Source organism: Caretta caretta, chromosome 7 (assembly GCF_965140235.1).
Source record: "Caretta caretta isolate rCarCar2 chromosome 7, rCarCar1.hap1, whole genome shotgun sequence".
NCBI classification, from domain to species: Eukaryota; Metazoa; Chordata; order Testudines; family Cheloniidae; genus Caretta; species Caretta caretta.
This window is the reverse complement of record NC_134212.1, coordinates 123,609,889-123,622,675: the sequence shown is the minus strand read 5'-3', so window position 1 is coordinate 123,622,675 and position 12,787 is coordinate 123,609,889.

Below are 12,787 nucleotides of genomic sequence, written 5' to 3'. Positions count from 1 at the left end.
TTCGGACGCCATTAAAGCAAAATGAGCCTCAGAGCTGCCAGCGTCACAGATGCCTTCCCAGGCCCTGCTATGTCATGCATGGCTACTCGGATTCAAACTGGGGGTTAGAGGAGACGCTTATTTTAGAAGCAGGTTGTTTTCTGGGCATGCTTAATCAAAATAAAGGTGAAAGAGGAGGGAGGGAGGGAGGGAGGGAGCTTATTTAAAGGGAAGCCACTAATTATGGGTCCGAGCCGTGAGGGGGATAAATTTAGAGCCCAGAGATATGCTGGAGCAGTGAGTGGGGACAGGACATCACAGTAATGGATAGGCCACACATTCCGAAGCCAGGGTCTCATTCTAGCTGTGCACGATCTAGACTCTCATGGTCAAAGCCCAGGTCTGGGAGGTTGGAGCCCTGGGTTCTAATCCCACCTTGGCCCTTGACTTTCAGAGCAAGCCACATCACCGCTCTGTGACTCAGAACCAACAAGGAGTCCGATGGCGCCTTAAAGACTAACCGATTTATTTGAGCATAAGCTTTCGTGGGTAAAAACACCACTTCTTCAGATGTGACTCAGTTTCCCCACCTGAGGAGTGTGGCTGCTTTAGACAAGTCGCCTTCTCTGCATGAACTGTAGGGATAAGGCAAGCTCCCTCCCATGCAGGACGAATTAGTTCATGTCTGCCACGCTCCGAGAGAAGGCAGCTAGAGGAGGGTGAACTGTTACAAACTCCTATGTCCTCAGAACAGGGAGGTCTGTGGAGGTTCCTCTGGTTTCCTATTTGTTGTCTAATTCTGCTGTCTACGCCGCTGCACCAGGCATGGAGCAATGCAGTTTGGATTAAAAATCGGAGCAATCTGGGGCTGCGTGTGAACTGTTACTGACACGGAGCAGCCCTGGCCCCCAAGCCGGGGCAGGAATGTATGTAACTGACCTTTGGGTTTCCAGATGAATTGGGCCCGAGACCAGGCCATTAATACTATTGTGGTCATGTCCAGGCCCACTGCGCAAGCCGCTGTATAAACACATAGTGAGAGACCATCCTGCCCAGAGGAGCTTCCAAGCCAATTACTATTTATATCATGGGTGGGCAAACTGTGGCTTATAAGCTGCATGCGGCTCCTTTCCAGTTAAAGTGCAGCTCCTGGAGACCCCCACCCCGCCCCATTCTCCACCTACCAGATTGCCGGGGGGAGGCTCAGGGCTTCTGACCTGCGTCAGGGTGGTGGGGCTAGGGGCTTCTCAGGGAGGACTGGTGCCTGCTGAGAGTCGGAGGGGCACAATTTAAAGTCCCCCCCCCCAGCTTGAGTCACACTCCCCCAAGCATGCCCCCCTTACTCTCAGTGGTCCCTCCCTGCAGCTTCCTGGGTGTCAGCTCTGCACAGAGAGGCTGCAGCAAGCAGCTGGAAGATGCAGGGAGGGGCCGCTGCTTTAGCTCAGTGGGGAGAGGCAGCAGCAAAAGCAGCGGAACCCCCCCTGAAACTCCCAGCTGTTTGCCGCTGCCCCTCCCCATGGCTCGCTCCAGCAGCTGCTCTGCAGGGAGGGGACCCTGTGGTACCACTTGAGTGAGTGGGGCCAGCAAACCCTGGCAAAAATTGGGGCAGGGCACATGGTCCCTTCTGCCTTCTGCCCAGTGGGGAGGGGGGTTTCGGGGCTTCAGCCCCACAGGGCGTGCCTGCTGGGGCTCAGGGCTTCTGCAGGAGTGGGGATGAAGCCCCTGCAGGTGCCTCCCGGGGAGCAGTCCCAACACTGCCCCCCCACCCCCCAGGACTGAAGCCCCAAGCCCTGCCAGGCACACCCCAGCTCTCACACTTCTGAAGGTTGTTGTATGCAGCTCGGAGGGTCAGTAAGTTTGGCCGCCTGTGATTTATATAGTGCCCAAGAGTATGCTGGACCCCTTATTATATAGTGCCCCACCATCACTGCTATGCACCTGCAAGCCAGTGTTAGCCAAGGGAGTGCGGCTGCTTTAGACAAGTCGCCTTCCCTGCATCCCAGACGGCTGATCTATAAACTAATCCTATCCTGAGCTGATCTATAACTAATTCGCTTACAACACAACTGCAGTATTGATTCCATGGCAGCATTGTAGACAGTGCAAAACTGGGGCGGGAGGGGAGGAGGAAGACAGGCTGGCTTCTGAAAGGCAGCAAGCGGTGGGGGGAAGCTGTCAACTCCCCAAGAAGTTCTGGCCGCTCCTGATGGGGAAGGTGATGAGCACTGCAGAGGCAGCACTGTGTCTAGCCTGGGAGAAGGAAGGGTGGGAGCAGGACCCGGCATGGCTCTCCAGTGCCCCCAATGGCTTTCACAGGTTGTCGCAAGTCGCCCCAAGCCCTTTTCAACAGAGCACCCCAAAAGGCTCCATCAAGTGAGGGACAGTATCGGCGGTGGCGGGTTGGGGGGAATATACATGTGATTGTTTTTTTCACTATTATGGTAGCGCTTAGAGGCGCCAGCATGAGAAGCCCAGTGTGCTAGGCGCTGCACAGACATAGAGGGGGAGACAGCAGCCCCTGTCTCAAAGAGCTCACCGTGTAAACAGGCAAACCTTCACAGGAGGAGCAGATGCAAAATGAGTTGAAGCGGCTTGCGCCGATCACAGACAGAGATGGGAAATAGACCCCAGGGCTCCCATCTCCCATTCTGGTTCCCTGTCCAGTGGGCCCACGCGGCCCCTAAATTAAGTGAGGTGCTGGGTAGATTGGGATCACAGCTGAACATCTCTCCAATCTCTGATTCAGCTCAAATAGGGAATCATCTCAAGTTAAAGACCATCCCACACTTGTGACCATTTTACACTCTGGGCCATGAAGAATAAGAACATAAGAACGGCCACACTGGATCAGAGCAATGGTCCATGTAGTCCAGTCTCCTGCCTCTTGACAGTGGCCAATGCCAGGTGTCCCAGAGGGAATGAACAGAACAGAGCAATTTTTGAGTGATCTGTCCTCTCTCCTCCAGTCCCAGCTTCTGGCAGTCAGAGGCTAGGAACACCATGGGGTTGCACTCCTGACTATCTTGGCTAATAGCCATTGATGGACCTAACCACCATGAACTTACCTACTTCTTTTCTGAACCCAGTTATAGTTTTGGCCTTCGTAGCATCCCCTGGCAACAAGTTCCCCAGGTTAACTGTGCGTTGTGTGAAGAAATACTTCCTTATGTTTGTTTTAAACCTGCTGCCTCTTAATTTCATTTGGTGACCCCTAGTTCTTGTGTTATAAGGAGTAAATAACGCTTCCTTATTCACTTTCTCCACACCAGTCATGATTTTATAGACCTCTGTCATTCACCTTTAACCATCATGAGCCGGATTCTTTGCGGGGTAGATCAGTAGAAATCTACTGATGCTAATTTAATCCCCCTAACTTTATAGCTACTAAGCTAATTTTCCTCAAATTTATCTTATTTTGTGGATTATGCTAGACTTAAAACTTGAGCAAAGTCTGAAGACTCTCTGTACTGCACCTTCGCTTTGGTATGTAAGGCTGTGGAAGAAATTCCAGCGTGTATTATATAGTGTATTAACTGAGAATTTATAATGACATGAAGAGAGACCACAGGAGGCAGAATTAAGGTTAAACAATTCCAGCCCCCTGACAGGTTTGTGCAGAAGAGCTAGGCGTTTTCTGAATGGATAGCTTTAATGGTCGCACAGCAACTGATGCTGCAATGCTTGAGAAAGTACCTGTTCGTCAGCAGACACCGAGCGCAGCTCGTCGCTCAGTCTGGAAGCAGCATTTGAAAGGTTGATATATGGGGCACAAAGGAGAATGGACATATTTAATGACAGATGGAAGTGTTGTATTGATTAGGTGGCCAAGAAGTGAAATATCATCATACATGTACTGCTGTAGAATATAGCAAGCGTTATGCAGATTTATGCAACAGGACAGCCAATCAAAGACCTCACCATACCCTGGGCATTTAGAATTCAAAGAGAAATTATTTTCTTTCCTTGATCATTATGTTTTTTGCCCAGATGGTGCCGGGATGGGCTGCAAACTCTTTGAGACAGGGACAGTCCTTTTTGTCATATGTCTGTGCCGCATCTAGCCCCATGGGGCTCGATCCCTGACTGGGGCTTCTAGATGCTACTGCAATTCATACACTGAATAATAATGACAATGGCCATGCAAGGGTGAGGCCTTAGGGACAAATGCAGCTGTCTGTCTTTAAAATATCACTCAGGATTGGCCTCCAGTTTGCAGTATGTAAATCTGGAGGTGGGGCCAGTGGAACAGTGTTCCCCAGCCAGATCCCATGCCTGCGATTCTCTTCCCTATAGGCTCTGCACACACCCGGGTGATCCCAACCAACACGCATGCCCTACTGAGGAAGGTGATTTGCGGTGGAAATGGAAACTGGGATAGCCAGCACCCTGGTGGGTTGCCAAGGGACCCAGGGTTAAAGCATTGAGGCATGCACCACTGTTATTCTGAGAGGGTTTTCTGAGTCAACCCTTTGGAGGGGAGAACTCCCAACCACCCATCCCTTGTTTTTCAGGGAATGCTGCAGTCACCCAGAGGAGTCTAAGATTAAAGTGGCTCCTCCATTCCCCAGGCTGTTTATCAGTTGGACCTATAGGCAAGGTCCGTCCAGCCCAAAGTCAAGACGGAGCATCTTCTGGGAGCCACCACTTCTCTCATGGCCCATGCCCTCTAGTAGGGGCGGGGTGGGAGGAGGGTAAGTACTTTCTCACCCTTCCAAAGCAGTTTATTAACCCCTTCCTGGGATGAGGGGTGCTCACACCCTGTCTCAGGGACCAGGAGCGTTTGTCTTGGATGTCAAACTGTACGCTGCAATAAATTCGTTTGCATGTTGAGTCCTGCTCCAGTTGTCCTGCACCTCGGTGGAAAGGGTCTCAGGACTGCGGGGGGTCCCTATTGCTGGCTCAGGCAGTCATGTGGAGTGGCATCTGGAAGATGCGCCTGGCTTCTGGTGTCTGTCTGTCTGCCTCTTTCTCACATGCCCATGACTAGGGTGTCTGAGGTCCGGCTTGACTGGCAGAAAATTCCACCTAGCCAAAGGACGGCATGGGAGAAAGTGCTCTTAGTCTGGCAAAAGCAGAGCATCGGTCTCATATAATTTCTCTCAAAACAAGATTTATTGAAGTTCTGTCTGTGGAAATCGCTGTGGTGTGGAACGCCCAACGGAGGGATTCGATCACTGAGTCATGCCCTGCTACATTTTTCATTAGGAGAAATATTGGCGGGGAAGGGTCGACCTCATCATCTCTGCATTTTAAACAATAATCAAAGGAAAACTAAACGGAAGGAGGATGTGAAACAGTTCTCTGCAAGTGCCTCCCTCGGGACGAACCAGGTGGGGAGCTGGAGCTGAAATTTGCCACATTAGACTATTCCCACAAATCCATGACCCCCGCACCCCATTCCTGTCATTTCCACAAAGCCCCTCGCACACTGCGAAAAATGTATGTCAGAACGCACAAGGAAAGGGTTCTTCTCTATCTCGATTGAGACAAGCACCGAGGCTGCAAGAAACCAGGCCTCAAAGCCATTGGTCAAGGTTAGCTGAGTCATTCTCTTCTCCAATTCAGGAGAAGACAACCCTGAGTGTGGTAGGTGCATCCAGATCTTTCCACAACCCAGGAGACCCTAGCATCAGCCTCCACCCAAAATTCAGCGGATCCAACTGACTTCAGCACAGTGTCAGGCGAACAGGAGCTGAGGATTTTCACTATCAAGGTCCCAGTGAGTGTAACTGAATGAAACAGTCGGACTGTGACAGGAGGAAGTTGGGTACATAAGGAGCGGCCTGTTCTGCTAGGAGCGAGCTGAATAACAGACTGCTTTATACAGAGGGCTGTATATTTTGATTGATCATACCAAATCGCTGGGCCCTTTCTTTATGGCCATTCATTTGATACCACTGAGAGAATACCGCCCCCACCCCCAATCTACATCCCAGCTTTGACTTTTCCAAACCCCTCTGGTTTGATTTCCAAGTTCTGACACAGCCATTAGTTACAAAGAGCGATTATTTTTGTTGTTGTCATTAAGTCATTTTTTAAATGGCTCCAGGCGGTATCAGAGAACAAAGAAACAAAATACCCGTGAAAAGAGTTAATCACAAATTACTAATTATTTCCCCCTCTCCCCCTGCACTCTTCCCTCCTGAAATCATGAAATGTTATCCCCATGAAGAAAGGAAAAGGTCTCTCCCTCCGTGAGCCCTTCACGGCTCTTATACACCTAATTCATCAAATGAACAACACTTCCTGATTGTCTATGATTATTCTGAGAAGTGAACTGATGACCCAGTGACCGCGGCTGGTGGAGGAATGGTGGTGGTTCTAGTGAAGGTGTTCAGAGATGGTCCTTGAGACCACAAGACGACTTGCACTGTCCCATCAGCTCGAGGAGTAAAGTACTCCTGTATGTGAGTGAGTGTGGCAGATCTGGCCCTTAATGCGGAAGGATGGGGACCGTGTGTTTCTGAATTTGAAGGGACTGATGATTTCAAACAAACCCAGAGCTTTGACTGAGGCCCTGCATACCATTCAGGTGCTTATTAATCTGTGCCAAGCTATTTCATCTCTCCTTTGAGTGTACACGTAGATGATGGAATACAGGGGTTTAATTTAAGGCAGTAGAGGCGGAGGGCAAGAAAGAAAACCCTGGAGTTCCAACCTTCTGCAAATGTTAATAGAAAAGCAAACTTGGGCCCAGTAAGTGCCGTGCAATATGAGAAGCAAATGCCAACCCTGAGCCAGAGTCAGAATTCTACGGCCTTTCTAGTGAGTTAATTATTCTCTAGTCACTAAAAATAGGGGCCCCATGTCCTGGAAATGTAGTGGATTAGTGGGAATAATGCCTATTTCAGATTAGCTAATTTGCTAATTGCTCGATCCTCCCACTCTTTTTAATGTTGAGTAGTATCTTCCTCCACACGCAGTATCATTGGTGTCAACGGGGCCTGGTCCTCACCTGTGCTAAGCAGTGGCTGGTATGGTTACAGGTGGGGTGTGTGCAAAGGTGATTTTAAAGCACATTTATACTGCCTAATCCAGGACCATTTAACAACTGTTCTTTCTTTCTTTCTTTCTTTCTTTCTTTCTTTCTTTCTTTCTTCAGCAATTCATACCCTCCCCGCTCCCAGGCAAAACAGGCATGAGGAATAAATGAACCCAAACCAAAACCTTGTCTCAAAATGGCTCCCTGAATTTTGGAAGTGTTCAGAATTCAAATCCGCATCCATACCTGGTTTTTGACAAATGCTCTGTATCTCTAGAATGGGCCAAAGCAAAACTGTGGGGTCCAAATGCCTCCAAACTTCTGGGCTTTCAAAATCCAGATCTGGGATTTCACCCTGAGCAAAACCAAAAGATAAAAGGGGAGCAGGGAGGGATCCTGTGTTGTGGAATGGCTTTAGGAAGCCTGTTGGTAAGTTATGACCCAGTGAGAGACTTTGTGAATATCGTCCTCGCAGCATTTCTTAAAAAGTCTTTTTGGATGTTTAGAAGCAAACAGCAGGTGTGGAATGCACAAGCCACCAAAATCACATCAACAGAATCATACCTTGTAATTTGCGTAGCTGCAACCCGTTGACCTTTGGGGTTCCTTTTTGCATTCGAGTTATTTTCTCATTGTTGCTCGGAGACAAATTCTATTTTGCTTTAAAAAAAATTAATATGCCCTAAAAAAAAAAAGTCCCGAACAGCTCGAATGTTGGGCCTCGCTCTGTGGGGTTTTGGAGCAGTGTCATTATTGACAGAACATTCCCATTCTGTTTGCCTAAAAACACAGGCCAACGCAAAGAAGGGCCATATGGGAGAATGAAAATGCATTTGAATCAATAGATTAAGGTTAACAGGATAAAAAATAAATAGAATGAATCAAATAGGATAAAAATTCCAGTGGAGATATTAGACTCAGCACTGAGGCATGGCCTGCCTCAAAAATAGCACACTGGGCCAAATCCATCTCCGGTGAAGCGCCGTTGACTGTTTCCCCCTGGCTTTTTAAACCTGGATGGCAGGAGGGTTATTTTGCCTTTCAAGAACAGATCGATTAAAATAATGCACCCAATTCTTGGGTTTGCCCATGTTGCTCCTGATGCAGTGGCCCAGGTTAAGCATAAAGGCTGTTCTCATTTATGCCAGCTTCCCATGGCCCCAAGGGATTGCACTGGACGCCGGGGCTAAGAAAAGTGCCTACATATGGATCTCGGTGACTAACTGTAGGGACCCACGTCTGAAAACTTGCACTCTTGAGTTTAAGCATCACATGATCTGATGGGGCCTCAATTCACCAAAGCAAAGCAGCACCTAACTTCAATGGATCTTTTTACGCACAGACCTGAAGTGAAGCGCTTTGCTGAATGGGGTCCCAGCTCCTTTTCCTGGCCCCCCAGCAGTTCCACTGTCTGTCTCTTGTCCCATCCAGGGAAAGGTGAGAGGGTTGGAAGAAGCCATTCCGGTGTGCCAGGCCATTCATCGTTCCCAGCGGGGCGGGGCGATAGGATGCAGCAGTGCCTAGGGAACTGGTACTCGGAAATGGGCATTTGCAAAAGATATCGCTCCTTGCCTCCCAAAGGACCCCTAAGCATTGTGCAAACATGAATGAGTGACGCCTCACAGGGCGGTGGGTAAACAGAACTACTCCACAGTGAAATCAAGAGTGAGGAAGTAAGAGGACCAAGGTTAAACTGCAATTCATTGGCGGAGCTGGGAAAAGAACCCAGGAGTCCTGTTCTTGGGGTAAACACTGCCTCCCAGGGCTGTAAGTGGACCCTAATTACCCACATTGCAATATGACACTGTGCCAAACATGCCTATTCTTGCAAAAAGGGCCACGGGATCTTAACAAAGGGAGAGGCGCTCAGCTGCACACCTCCTCTGAAACGTGACCCCTCTCCCCCCCAGCCCCGCAACACAGCACCCCTGGGCACCAGGCTGCCAATTCACAGAGCCGCTCCCTGCTGCAGCTTTGGCTTTCCCACCCAAATACTGATCCAAGGCACAATCCCGCTTAGCTTAGGAGGTTTGACAAGAGCCTCGCCTAAGGCAGGATGGCTGCAGGCCATCAGCTCAAATAGCTGCTTGTCAACATCTCCTTTGTCCAGACTGCACGTTGGCACGATGCGGCGTAACAGCTCCCGCTGAGATACTTTTACACCCGGATTTGAAGGGCTGCTTGACTGTAGTATCTGATCTTTCCCCTGCTCCTTTCCCCCCTCACCTCTTTCTTTGCTCCCCCTCCTGGTCCATTTCTTACCCTTCTTTGTTTTTCTTCCCCCTTTTCCCCTGTTCCGATTCTGCAGTCCGACTCCCAAAATAGCACTGATGCGAGTTTGGGAGTATACGTGCATTGTCACCATCCCTTGAAAACTTAACAAATGCTGCTGTTTTCCACAGCACTTCAAAGGGGCAAAGGTGACAACAGGAATTTATACTAACCTGCCAGGATCAGTGCTTATCCCCCACTGGATTCTCCAAGGCTAGGAGATCCTATTAAAACTGATAGCATGTTCCTCAGTAGATCAGTGGAAGCAACTGGCCACAGATATCCAGAGGCAATCCAGAACCCTGTCACCCTCAGCCACATTATCCGTTACTGCACGCTTGGAATTTTAATAGTCCGGCCTCTCGCTGCGCAGCAAGTTTGCTGGGAGATGGTGCTGCCCAGCTGAGGTGACATGGCTTGGTTGCAGTGACACTGAGAGCGATGCTTGCCCTATTTGTAGAAGGGAGAGACACTCATTGCTGGCAGTCCCAGCAGACACCCTGCTGGTGTGCCACTCGTCTGGCTCTGGATTTGTCTGTGAAGTCATCAACATCCTCAGCGGAGGGATTCCATGAGCCCTCCTCGTAGCCGTGTACATATAACCTGTGCCAGCAGCAAGTGGGTCTCGTTGGGTGGGGTTCGTCTTTTAGCTCAGCTTGCAGAGAGGCTCCTGCTTTTAATATTGAAGGGCCCAGATTCAAACCCCACTACCGGGGTAGACTGCAAATCCACTCTAGCTACAGAACCCATCGCGTCCTGCTCTGCCACAATCCCCACTCCTTAGCCAAGAACACACTGCAGGGGACACGGAACCTCATTTCTGCCCCCGGGAGCTCTCTGTGGGGGCCTGCGCTCCCACCCGGCATGCGTCGCGGAGAGTTCTCTGAAAACATCCGCGCAGTGTGCAGCAGCCGTCAGAAAAGAGAACAGAATCTTGGGAATCATTAAGAAAGGGATAGATAATCAGACAGAAAATATCCCATTGCCTCTCTATAAACCCATTGTACACCCACAGCTTGAGTACTGCATGCAAATGTGGTCTCCCCATCTCAGAAAAGATATATTGGAATTGGAAAAGGTTCAGAAAAGGGCAACAAAAATGGTTAGGGGTATGGAACGGCTTCCGTATGAGGAGAGATTAATAAGACTGGGGCTGTTCATCTTAGAAAAGAGAGACTAAGGGGGGATATGAGAGAGGGCTATAAAATCATGACTGGTGTGGAGACAGTGAATAAGGAAGTGCTGTTTACTACTTCTCTAGGGGCCACCCAATGAAATTAACAGGCAGCAGGTTTAAAACAAACAAAGGAAGTATTTCTTCACACAAGGCACAGTCACCCTGTGGAACTCCTTGCCAGAGGATATTGTGAAGGCCAAGAGTGTAACAGGGTTCAAAAAAGAACTAGATAAGTTCATGGAGGACAGGTCCATCTATGGCTATCAGCCAGGGTGGGCAGGGATGGTGTTCTTAGCCTCTGTTTGCCAGAAGCTGGGAATGGGCCACAGGGGGTGGATCACTGGATGATTCCCTGTTCTGTTCATTCCCTCTGGGGCACCTGGCGCTGGCCACTGTTGGCAGACAGGATGGACCTTTGGTCTGACCCAGTCTGGCCGTTCTTATGTCAACAAACTCATAGCAGCATACTGGATGGTGCTAAAAAGATCTTGACCGTTTGGCTGGGCCCTGTCTCTAGATTTTTCATGCTTTCATTCAGCAGGAATCCCTGTCCTGGGGGCCTGTCCAACACCAACACAGACAAATTCCTCTGGCCCCCAGCCCCATTTTGCTCCATGTGCCTCATTATAACTGAGCCCAGACATAACTTCAGAGAACATAGCAGCTTTGCCAACCTAGTCCTAGGAGCAAGGACCATCCCAGAGGCATAGGGAGACTAGGTCCTGGTCTGCAAAATATCCCCTTATTTGTCCTCTGCTGGTTCTGTCTCTTGGCTTCATTGGACACTGCAGGGGCTAAGAGACCTAGTGGGGAAATGAGGTAGGAATCTGGACCTTGAATCTATTACCTGCCAGGGTCTAAGTTAAGGGCTCAGATGTCTGCTCATCTCTTGCCACGTGCTTCGTTCCTCTAAAGCCTCTGGGAGATAGACCCCCATTGGCCCTGGTCATGGCCGAAAATGTCAGTGCGTCCCTCTCCTTCCTTTTAGAGAAGAACTGTTACTCTGAAAATATTTCATCCTTAATGCCTGCTGCATGAACCCAAGCATGCATCTCCGTGAGGTTATGCTCTTTCCAATCCATCTGCTGTCCCAGTGTCCAGCTCAGATGTCTCGGTTTCTCCCCCCTCCTGCCCTCTCAGCTTTCAGAGACACTCCATCTCTCCTTACAGCCTGCCCCCCTCCCTGCTCCTATCACCGTTCATTACTCAAGCAATTGATGAATGAGGCCAGGGATGGGATGACAGTCACCTTGAATTTCCATGTAATCTAGGAGAAACCTGGAATAAGGCAGAGCTTCCAAAAGTGCCTTGGGGTCAAGGGACGTCGCTCATTTTAGCCTCAGCTCTGCCTGCCCTGTGCAGATGTGTTGCCCCTCTCATGGTTACAGCTGAAAATGATTGACATCGCAAATACAGATGGTTGAGACTGAGGTTGCAGGGAGAGTCACTGGTGTGAAAGGGACGGTCCTTTCTGCACAAATTGTTTTTTGTGAGTTGCTTATTTCGGGTCTTCGTTGCATATTGTGGCCTATATTTGGGTAGAAGCAGGCTGGGAAATATGGAGTCAGGTCATAAGGGGAGTGGAGGCAGGGTCCCACATTAGGTTCTCACTTAACAAAGACGGCCACTTGCTCAGACAATCACCACATGGAGATTTGGTGGGGAAAAAAAATCAAATCTGTCTCTTGATAGGGCACAGACACGACTTCTATTCTAGCCTCTGCCACTGATGGGTTGTGAGAGCTTGGGTGAGTCACATCCCTTCGCTATACCTCTCTTTCCCTTCCCACCATTTGTCTGCTCTATTCAGACTTTAAACTCTTTTGGGCAGGTGCAGGGAACTGTACCTTTCAGTGGCTCTGGCAAGAGCCACTTGGAACCACTTGTTATGTTACACTGGGGCTCGTGTTAGACAACGCTGTCCAGTTAGAGCTTACATGCAAAAAGAAGCAGAACTCTGTCTCACTCTGTGGCCCAGAGAGATTGCTGAACGCTACAGCAGGCAATGTCTCTCGTTATGTGTTTGTACAGCACCCCGCACACTGGAATGAGGAGTAGGTAGTTGATGCCTTATTTTCAAAGCCCACTAAAGCCACAGCAGACCAAGTGCATGCTTACATGCATACAGAGGAAGGCAAAGGGGAAGGGCAAAACAGCCCACAAAATGAAATGCAGCCACTTCTGGGGTGGAACATAGCAGCCACCATTCTGCACCAGGGACATTGGTCAGAAGCTTTTAGGAAGGAAAGTCGGAACTGCAGAGAGAATGTAGCCCGCAGCACAGAATGACACAAGGCAGAATTTGAAGCTGGGTCTCTTCTCTGAAAGTCTCTGTTCGATTTGGTTTATTTGTTTTTAATGAGCATACACAGTCAGGA